Genomic DNA, 12,030 nt, shown 5'->3' with positions numbered 1-12,030 from the left:
ATCACTGGATCAAACTGAGGTCTGGAACCCAGTGCCACCCCATGAATGCATCCTTCCATCTCTTCCCACCCCCACCCCACCTGCCCCTCTGAGTCTCTATTCCCTACCCCATCCAGGTTTTCTCCACACTCAAAGGAAGTGTTAGCACTTAGGTTCACAGCTCTTGTTCCTATGGAGAAAAAGGAGAGATCAAAGGGAAAATGGAGAGAGGGAGTACAGTCCTGCATTCTTACTGCAGTTGAAGGGAGAGAAGAACCCTCAACTGGAAGGTGGGAAAATGTCATCTAGAAAAAAATTTATGCAATAAAATGTACCTTTGTTGGATAAAGCAGTTACCAGTATCATTCATGCATTCATTCAATAGTATTTATTGAGCGCTTACTGTGGGCAGAGCACTGTACTAAGCGCTTGGGAAATACAAATGGGCAACATATAGAGATGGCCCGTACCCAACAATGGGCTCAGTCAGTATCCCATTTTAGAATTTTCCTACAAAAGGTGGAAAAAAGAAAAGGAATAAAAAATGATGAAAAGTTATGTATCTGAAGAATGCCCTGGATGCAAATGACTATTTCATCTTTTCTCTTTACTCTGGAGCAGCACAATGACCTTAGCATTGAATCTTGCAGCAAATCTCAGGAACACTCTCTCAATCAGTCAATCAATTGCATTTACTTAGTGCTTCCTATGTGCAGAATTCTGTATGAAACATTTGGGAGATTACAATATCACAGTGTTGGTAGATGTGTTATCTGCCTACAAGGAGCTTCCAATCAGCAGCTCTCTTCTCATACTGCACCCCAGCTAGTACTTTTTGTTTCTTCCCAGCCCACCAGCTCACCAGGCCTCGTTCTCACTTTCCTCACCTACAAGTGCTGGCTCATCCCCTTCCTCCCGTCTAGACTTCCCCTCCTTATCAAATCCACTTTACAGTAGCTCTTCCCATCCTCCAAGCCTTTCTGAAATTCCACCTCCTCCTCCCATCAAGCTCCACCTTCCCAGATTACGATCACCCAACCACCTCCTCCAGCTCTTATGCTTGTATACATTCCCTTAGCTCTTCTGTGCATTTTGGGTCCATATTAGCTTACAGGCTTTGCTCTTCCTTTTTCACTGCTTTCTCTCTGAACAGCCATAGCATTGGTAAAATAATCTTGTCTGCCACCTCTCTCCATTGGTTTCCAAATTGCCTGTGGAGAGGGCCCATGTCTTCTACTCTTATTGTATCTTCTCAGTACAGTGCTCTACACCCAGTAAGTGATCAACAACAACAAAAAACCTATCAGTTACTTCATTGACAAATTTACATTGATCTTTATGTATATTGACTGGCGGATGTTGAGTTACAAAACTTCTTCCTGTTGAAAAATCCCTTATAGATGGAAACTAACATTTTCAATACACGTGGAGTTAATATGCAGACACTCTAAACCACATAGAGACGCTCCATACTATTCTAACCCTCCATATAACTAATCAATGTGGCTTTCAGATAAATGTGTCCCTGCTAAGCACTCTGTCTACAGGGCATACCTACTGAACAACACTATGTAAAACAATTTAGAGATGTTGCTATTAGTAACCACTTGAGGGTAATGAGGGCTGAGGACAAGAATCGGGAAGAAAAAGGTCATTTGCTATGAAAGGCTGCCAGGTGGGTGGGCAGGAAACATTGAAAAATTATTTGATACTTTTACAACAAGACCCTTCTCTACTTTGTGGTGGAAAAGATAGAGTAATGTAAAAGGGAATGGTGTGATTTCACTTTGCTTCCTTACTTGTGCTTACCACAATTGTGTGGTAGCACATAAGTAACTTAAAAATAACTTGAAAACTCAGATGCATACTTAGTGCTTTGAAAAAGGCCAAATTGGGCCACTATGAAAAATGGACAAGATACATGTGAGTTTATCCTAACTTTCCTCTACACTGTCAGTGACTGGTATTTATTAAGCACTTATGCTGCCCAGGGAACTGTACTAAGCACTTACGAGTACAACAAAATAGGCATGATTAATGGCGATTGCAGTATTGGTTAAACACTTTCCATGAACCAAGTAAAGTACTAACCATTGAGGTAGGTACAATGTAAGCAGATTGGACGTAATCCCTGACCCACCTGGGACTCTGAGTGCTGGATGGGGAACAGGCAGGAAGAGTCGGCTCCACCACTTGTCTGCTGTGTGACCTTGGGCAGATCACTTAATTTCTCTGTGCCTAAATTATCTCATCTGTAAAATGGGGATTAGGACTGTGAGTCCCATGTGGGATATGGGCTGTGTCCAACCCTATTAGCTTGTATCTATGGCAGCACTTAGTACAGTGCCAAGCACATAGTAAGCTCTTAACAAATACGATGAAAGACGAAAGAAAAGAACAAGCCCGCAAACTTGGCATTATCCTCAACTCATCTCTCTCATTCAACCCACATATTCAATCTGTCACTAAATCCTGTTGGTTCAACCTTCCTAACATCGCTAAAATTCACCCATTCCTCTCCACACAAACTGCTACCATGTTAATCCAAGTGCTCATCCTATCCCTCCTTGATTACTGTATCAACCTCCTGATATTTGAGAACCCAGGTCCTTCTGACACCCAGGCCCTTGCTCTATCCACTAGACCATGCTGCTGCTTCTTTGCTGGTGATACTTTCTGAGCCCATTTTATGTTATCTGGTCACCTCTTCTGCATGGCCACATCCCTTGGCTTTGTTGCCTTGGTTACCAGTTCTTCTACAATGTGGCTGGTTACCACGTAGACAAAGTTTTGTTTCACCCCCATCCCCTAGCAGTAACTCTTTTGCCTTAGTTCTAAGCACACGCTGGGAATATGGAAATTTAAAAAACACTTATCAGTTCCCTGAGAAATCCTACAATATAGAAATTTTCATAACTGCTGTGATTTAATATATAGAGAACAAGCACAATTAGTTTCTCTTTTTTCTTGTATTACAATCATGTATGACTTTTCATTATAAATTTATTTGAAAAGAGAAGCAGTTTACCTCACTTTTCTTTACCAGCTAATTATTAGCATTGTAATTCAGTGACAGAACTAGAGAATGCTTTGTCCTATTTATGAAATAAGGATTAGAGTTTGACCTTTCAACTCATCTTAAAAAACAAACGGACAATATCATCTCACTTAATAATTCCCATATTTGTTAGATACGTATGATGTGCCATGGAGAAGAAGCATGGCTTACTGGTTAGAGCATGGGCCTGGGAGTCAGAAGGATCTGGGTTCTAATCCCAGATCAGCCACTTGTCTGCTTTGTGATCTTGGGCAAGTCACTTCACTGCTCTGTGACTCAGTTACCTCATCTATGAAATGGGAATTAAGACTGCGAGTCCTGTGTGGGACAGGGACTGTGTCCAACTTAACATATCTATCCCAGTGCATGGCTTAGTGGTTTACTAAGTGGATTACTGCATCAGCCTCCTCTCTGATCTCCCATCCTTCTATTTCTCCCCACTTCAGTCGATACTTCACGCCACTGCCCGGATCATCTTTGTGCAGAAACGCTCTGGGCATGTTACTCCCCTCCTCAAAAATCTTCAATGGCTACCAGTCAACCTACGCACCAGGCAAAAATTCCTCACTCTCCTCACTCACTCTCGGCTTCAAGGCTCTGCATCACCTCGCCCCCTCCTACCTCACCTCCCTTCTTTCCTTCTACAGCCCAGCCCGCACCCTCCGCTCCTCTGCCGCTAACCTCCTCACAGTGCTCTGCAGACAGTAAGCACTCAATGAATATCATTGAATGAATGAATGAATGTGCATCGTTCTCGCCTGTCCTGCCGTCGACCCCTGGCCCATGTCCTCCCCTGGCCTGGAATGCCCTCCCTCCGCACATCCACCAAGCTAGCTCTCTTCATCCCTTCCAAGCCCTACTTAGAGCTCACCTCCTCCAGGAGGCCTTCCCAGACTAATCCCCTTCTTCCTCTCCCCTTTCCCATCCCCCCCGCCCTACCTCTTTCACCTCTCCACAGCACCTATATATACATTTGTACAGATTTATTACTCTATTTTACTTGTACATATTTACTATTCTATTTATTTTATTTTGTTAATATGTTTTGGTTTTTTGTCTGTCTCCCCCTTCTAGACTGTGAGCCCATTGCTGGGTAGGGACCATCTCTATATGTTGCCAACTTGTGCTTCCCAAGTGCTTAGTACAGTGCTCTGCACACAGTAAGTGCTTAATAAATATGATTGAATGAATGAATGGTTAAAGCATGGGCCTGGGAATCAAAAGGATTTGGGTTCTAATCCCAGCTCTGCCACTTGTCTACTGTGTGACCTTGGGCAAGTCACTTAAATTCTCTGTGCCTCAATTACCTCATCTGTAAAATGGGGATTAAGACTGTGAGTCCTATGTGTGTCCTACCTGGATTGTTTTGTATCTACACCAGTGCTTAGAACAGTGCTTGACACATAGTAAGTGTTTAACAAACACTTTCATTATTATTATGATCATTAGGGCCTGGCACATAATGCTTAACAAATACCATTGAAAGAAGTCATAGTCATCTTGGAAAGACTGTAGTCATCAGTTAGAAACCAGCTCTCCAAGGTGGTACATTACTCAAGACAGAAAACACTTATAAGTATTACAAAACAAAAGAGACTTGTTCTTTGTGGAAAATGAATTTTTCAACAAGTTTGCAGTTGATCTGAGAGGTTTGTACTGCCAATTGAGAGTATTTAGCTGAAATGGAATCCCTCTAGAAGGAGTTGACTAAGAGCTGGAGTCGGTTGTTTCATACAGGCATCATCCTTATTATTGATCCTTTAAGCATATTACAACACGTTTGCTCTCAGATTTTAATCATTTATCTGTGAAGTGTGTTCTCAAGGAAAAAAAAAGCCAAAGTGAACAAAGAAGTTTTATGACTGGAACAAATGAACAGGAAATTTGAAACCTATTGCCCAGAACCGCAGCAGAAGAAAATGATAGAAACTTAAAAATACCCACTATTGGAAGAAACCTGCACAATAAGCCGTTCACATCAATAGTTTGCAAATAGCTGCGATAAAGTGTAATGGGATTCACCACAGGGCAGACTGTCAGATAAAAATAAGTTCAATATATAACTTGAAGTCAAGGAAACAATGGCAAAAGTGAGTTAAACATTCTATGAAGAAACCCTTCATGCGTCATTTTATCATTTTGGAATGCATGCATTTTGATTGTAACCCTACAGCAGAAGGGAATAATTCAATTTCATCTGTTCCCTTTCTCTGCCCTTAATAAAAACAAAGAAAATGTTTTTTGTAAGAAAATGAAATATCAAAATAAAATCATAAAGGAAATGAAAGGGGTGTGGAAGAACTTTAAAGACTCAACTGTGTTTTGGGAACACCTGCAGACTCAGAGGGGTATGCCGAGAACATAGAACTGCTTTCCAGGAAGAACAAAAGTTTCCACGATAAAGAAACCTTAATCGGTTATCATGTTTTGTGGAACAGGAGTCATCCAGACATCAAGATAAGCCTAGGCCCCCACGGAAATCCATGGCAACCGGAGGGAGTTGCAATATGACAGATAAGGAAATATGTTTTATTTCATCAAACAAAAAGTAAATTGAAAATGTATTTCACTCACAATCTTTGATCTCGTGTAATCCAACTCTACAAGCATGGAAACATAGTTTGCATCGTGGGGACATAGAAGTGGTAAACTTCCTCCCTATAAATCAGTTACGGTTTTTGTTACGCGCTTAATGGGTGGGAAGCACTGTGTCCTAAATCCTATAAGATAAACGCATCAGACACAGAGACCTGTCACACATGGGACTCGCTAAGAGGTGAGGGGAACAGATATCTTATCCCCATTCAACAGATGAGGAAACTGAGGCCCAAAGAAATCGTGATTTCCTCAAGGTCACACAGCAGGCCAGGGCAGAACTGGTATTAGAATCCAAGACTTCTGATTCCCAGCCTCTTGTTCTTTCCACAAGACCTCGTTGCCTCTCTACTCAGGGAGTTTGCTGTCTAGGCCGAAAGCCACCTGTACAGGTTTTGAAGAACTTCTTCAGTGATAATAATAAGAATATTTGTATTTAAGTGCTTACTATGTGCCAAGCACTGTTCTAAGCACTGGGGGGATACAAGGTAATCAGGGTTGTCCCACGTGGGGCTCACAATCTTAATCCCCATTTTACAGGTGAGGGAACTGAGACACAGAGAAGTTAAGTGACTTGCCCAAAGTCACACAGCTGACAAGTGGCAGAGCCGGGATTAGAACCCATGACCTCTGACTCCCAAGCCCGGACTCTTTCCACTGAGCCACAATGTGATAGTAGAGGGTGCCCTGAAGGAATCAGAAGAAATGAGAAGCAGCATGGCCTGGGAGTCAGAAGGACCTGGTTTTTAATCCCAGCTTCCCCATTTCTCTGCTGTGTGACCTTGGGCAAGTCATTTAACTTCTCCAGGCTTCAGTTCCTTAATTTGGGAATTAAGCCTCACGTGAGACATGGACTGTGTCCAACCTGACTAGCCTGCTGTATCTACCTCACTGTGTAGTACAGTGCCTGTAGTAAGTTCTTAACAAATACTATAAAAAAAATTGCTAAGCAACATCTCTATGGTGTTTCTCTCAAACCATCACAAGGGCACTTAGTATAGTGCCTGGCATATAGTAAATGCTTAACTAATACCTTTTTTTTTAATGGGGAGACACTTTACTTCACAAGGATGTGTGTGAGTCTAGATATGGAATCTTCCAGGACTTTTGGAAAGAGAAGCAGCATGGTCTAGTGAATAGAGCATGGGCTTGGGAGTCAGAAGGACCTGAGTGATAATCCTGGCTCCATTACTTGTGTTCTGTGTGACCTTGAGTAAGTCACTTCACTTCTCTGTGCCTCAGTGACCTCATCTGTAAATGGAGACTAAGACTGAGTCCCTTGTGAGACAGGGACTGTGTCCAACCCGATTTGCTTGTATTCACCCCAGTGCTTAGTAGTGTCTGGCACTCAGTCAGCACTTAACAAATACCACAGTTATGTGGGGCAGGGACTGAGTCCAATCTGATTACCTTGTATCTATCCCAGTGGTTAGTATAAGGCCTGGCACATAGTGCTCAACAAATATCACAACTATCATTATTATTGTTATTATCACACCTTTAGCGTAGGACCTTTTGCCTCTCCCACTGCTGGTCTATTGTCCATAGCCTCCTGACTGCATTTAGCCCTTCCCCATTTAAATCTACCTATTCACAGCTCTCTCCAGCCTCAAATCCATCCTAAAATCCCATCCCCACTAGCCAGCTTTCCCTGAATAACGAGTCATCTTCCCAAGTCCTGTCTTCCCAAATACTGTTTTGCAGGAATGTCCTCACAGCCATCCATTGCACTGATGTACACATAGGCTTACATTATCTGCTCTATAAGCTCTTATTCATTCACCTCTCTCACTTCCAACTCTAGGTCTGTTATTCTTCCTGACTCTAAATATTTTTTTTTTCTGTCTACCCTGCTAGATTTAAATTGTGTAAAGGCAGAGATCATGTCTTTACTTCTACTGTACTCTCCCATGGGCTTAGTGGAGTGTTCTACACACAGTAGCTGTATCCCCTTACTTATTTTGCATTGGGTTTCTTGCAATCTGTTAGGTTGTTCGTGATAAACTTCAAATCTAGATACCACAATCCTCTCTTTCATTCCAGAGAAAAAAAGCCAACATTGATGCTGCTGTACAAGGGTAATGAAAGAATCATTCACTTTACACTTTTTTACTTTAGCTTATTTATCCTGAGGTAAATCCATAACAATTGATCAGAGAAGGGAGCGTCAGTAGTGAGACATAGTGTGGAGGATGGTCAAGAGTTCAGAGTTGGGAGAGTAGAGAATGAGGCACCATGACAAGGTGAGCTTGGGAAAAGTGAAGAAGAAGGTGAACAAGGGTTAGTGGGAGAAAGAGAAGAAGGGAAAAATGAAGATAGCTAATGGAGAGCCTTGAAGCCAATGGTTTAAGCCAATGTGCTTTATTTGAGAGGTACTGCATACCTACTGCAAATCTACTGAAGATTTGAGAAGGGGGTGTAATGTGATCTGACTGGTATTTGAATGATGAGTGGAAGAATGATTTGAATAATGAGTAGATAAGCCAGACAGAAGATGGGTGAGGAGTGAAGTGAGGTGATCAATCAATCAATCAATAATGTTTGATCACTATCAGTATCTGGAGAACTGTAGCAGGCCTTTTGGAGAGTAGTCTAGAACAAGACACAATCCCTGACCACAAGGAGTTTACAATCTAGTGGTGCAGCCACACATAAAATAATTTACACATAGTAAGTGGTCAAGTAGAATAGTATGGAGAACAATTTGGTCAGAAGTACATTGGAAGTAGTAAGTGCAAAAGGGCTGAGATGATATTAGGGAGGATATGCTCTGGAAAAAAAAAGGAAGGAAAATCAGACAGTAGGAAAACTTAGGAGAACTTTGTACTTTGTACTTCCCAAGTGCTTAGAACAGTGCTCTGCACACAGCGCTCAATAAATACGGTTGAATGAATGAATGAACACTAGAGGGTCCAGCTTAGGAAATGATGAGAGCATAAATCAAGGTGGTGGCAGTGACGGAGGGAAGAAAAGGGAGGATTCGTGATGCAGTACCCAGTAGAGGAACTGTCCGCGCAACCGAAATTCAACGCTGACCCTAAGCTTTTATCTAGTCGAGCTGTGAGCAGATTTGCAAGAGGCCTTTAATGCTGGTATGCCTTCCCAGACTGGTGTCATAGTCACCCTCCCCATCCCTACTCTGCTACCAATCAGAAATCCCCAGCTTTTACCTAGGGCACCTGTTGAAATGAGTTCATGAATTAGGATCAGTCACCTTGACTAATCAAAATGGATTGTCTCTACCCAGACTGAGCCCCCTTTTTCCTCTCCTCCTCCCCATCCCCCCCTCCACCCTACCTCCTTCCCCTCCCCATAGCACCTGTATATATGTTTGTACAGATTTATTACTCTATTTGTTTTACCTGTACATATTTACTATTCTATTTATTTTGTTAATGATGTGCATCTAGCTTTAATTCTATTTGTTCTGTCAACTTGACACCTGTCCATATGGTTTGTTTTGTTGTCTGTCTCCCCCTTCTAGACTGTAAGCCTGTTGTTGAGTAGGGACTGTCTCTATATGTTGCCAACTTGTACTTCCCAAGCATTTACTACAGTGCTGTGCACACAGTAAGTGCTCAATAAATACGATTGAATGAATGAATGAATTGTGCGAGCTTTGCTATTTGTGTGTTTATCTGGGCATTTTCTGTGCTTTTTCTAATAACAGTGCTGAAAAATGACCCCACCTCAGAGTCTAAGAAAGAAAGCACTTTGGAATGGTTATAATACAATGTAAAGCTGACTCATGGAGGTAACAGAGGATGTTTTCCGGGAACTACATAGACACCTTTCTTTGATTTCTGTCTGCTTCTTTTATCAGCCTTTTGGCAGCTCTCTGAAAAAACTGCTCCAAACCCCCTGTTGACCTAAGGTTTGTGAGAAGTGGGATTACAGAGAAGCAAATGTGTCTGTTTATTGTTGTACTGTACTCTCAAACACTTAGTATAGTGTTCTGTACTCAATTAATATGGTTGAAGGCATGAATATGATTGAATGGATGAATGAGGTGAATTTGGAAACATCAGGATGGACTGTATTATGATTGGATGAATGAATGTGGTTGAATGAATGAGGTGAATTTGGAAACATCAGGATGGACTGTAAAGCAGTGTGACTTAGTGGAAAGAGCACAGGCTTGGGAGTCAGAGGTTGTGGATTCAAATCTTGGCTCTGGCATTTGTCAGCTGTATGACTTTGGGCAAGTCACTTAACTTCTCTGTGTCTCAGTTACCTCATCTGTATAATGGGGTTTAAGACTGTGAGCCCCACATGGGACAACCTGATTTCCTAGTAGCTACCCCAGAGCTTAGAACAGTTCTTGGCACATAGTAAGTGCTTAAAAAATGCCATCATTATTGTTATAATTATTATGAAGTAAGCCCTCAGGATGTGATTTTCTAGTGCCGGTATTTCTTACTGCAGCCATACTGAAATGTACATTACCATCAATCGTATTTATTGAGCACCAGCTCTACCGGGAGCACTGTAACCGAGAGGGAGAATACAGTAGCGGTAGAATGATCTTCTTCAAATACTGTCGAGTTGTTTCAGACCCATAGAGACTCCATGGACACATCCTCTTCAGAACCTCCAATCTTTTATCATAAAGTCATTCTGGTGTGTATATCCGTAGAGTTGTCTTAGAAAAGGTACGGAAGTGGTTTACCATTTCCCTCTTCCACGCAGTAAAAATCTGAGATTCTGCCATTGTCTCTGATCAAAATTTTGATCACTTGATCATATGCCTTTGGCTCCTTCTCATGCTGAAGCTGCCTGGCACAGGTGAATCGACTTTGACACTTCAGCTTAGACCTTTCGATTTTGTGTAGCCCTATATGGCATAACTCTAAGCTTAATCAGCATATGCAGGCTCTCTCCTGCCACATTATTCATTCATTCATTCATTGTCATATTTATTGAGCGCTTACTGTGTGCAGAGCACTGTACTAAGTGCTTGGGAAGTACAGATCGGCAACATATAGAGACGGTCCCTACCCAACAATGGGAGGTTCATAAGAGGGTAGAATGATAATGCTATTTAATAATAATAATAATAATGATGGCATTTCTTAAGTGCTTACTATGTGCCAAGCACTGTTCTAAGCACAGGGACAAGTACCAGCAATGTGCTAAGCACTGGACAAAGTGCTGGGGTAAGTACAAGATCATCTGACTGCACACAGTCCCTGTCCTACACAGGAATCACAGTCTCAAGGGATGGATGAGTGGGTAGAAAACATGTTCTGTGTCCCTTGAGGTGCTTAAAATCAAATAGGGAAGAAGGCAAACCCCAAATTATTTTTGAATAATGGGATCAGAAAAAGGAAGCAGCAAAATAGCTGATATTAGCCGGAGCATGAAAAGACTGTCCATCGGTCATATTTACTGAGCCTTTACTGTGTGCAGAGCACTGTACTAAGAGCTTGGGAGACTACAGTATAACAGAGTTCATAGGTATGTTCCCTGCCCACAATGAGTTTACAGTCTGAGGTGGAGATGAATTAAATTACATAAATCAATTATGGATATTGATATTTAATCATATTTATTGAGCACTTTCAGTGTGCAGAGCACTGTAGTAAGCCTGAAGAGTACAGTACAACAAACAGACACAATCCCTGCCCATAACGAGCTTACGGTCTAGAGGATGACCTTAAATGCTAAGGGGCTGAGGGAGGAGTGAGCAAAGGGTACAAATTCAAGTACAAGAGAAATGCAGGAGGGAGTGGTAGAAGAGGAAATTAAAGGGATTAATCAGGGAAGGATTCTTGGAAGAGGTGTGGTTTTAATAAGGCTCTGTAGGTGGGGAGAGTGATAGTCCGATATGAAGGAGGGTGTTACAGGCTAGAGGCAGGATTTGTTTGAGAGACTGACTAGACAAGGCTTTGTCACTTGTCTTCTGTGTGACCTTTTCTGTGCCTTCCCATCTGTGTTATGGGGATTAAGACTGTGAGCCCCATGTGGGACTGGGACTGTGTCCAACCTGATCAAACCTGGCTTTGATGAGTGGCAAGTTGACTCTATAATATCTTAAAATTTTTCTGTGAAACATCTGGGAAGCAAATTAAGGTAACTGAATTTAAAGTTGGTGTTAAAACAAAAGGACCCCCAAAACACTTATGGAAGATATGATATTAAGCAGTTGCAGTGTCTGCTTTTAATTCAAAGTGGGGTTTGGCCTAGGAGTCAGAAGGACATGGGTTCTAATCCTGTCTCCGCAACTTATCTTCTATCACGTCCAATTTCGCATCTGTCAAATTAGATTAAATAGCTATTCTTTCTCCCTCTTATATTGTGAGCTAGACTGTGTCCAATCTGATTATCTTTTATCTACCCTAGTAGTAGTATAGTGTTTGCTCAGTAGCACCTAATAAATTTCAATTCCCAAATAACTC

Source organism: Tachyglossus aculeatus, chromosome X3, assembly GCF_015852505.1.
Source record: "Tachyglossus aculeatus isolate mTacAcu1 chromosome X3, mTacAcu1.pri, whole genome shotgun sequence".
Classification (NCBI taxonomy): Eukaryota; Metazoa; Chordata; class Mammalia; order Monotremata; family Tachyglossidae; genus Tachyglossus; species Tachyglossus aculeatus.
The sequence above is the reverse complement of the archived record's forward strand: the minus strand, read 5'-3'. Positions refer to the sequence as shown.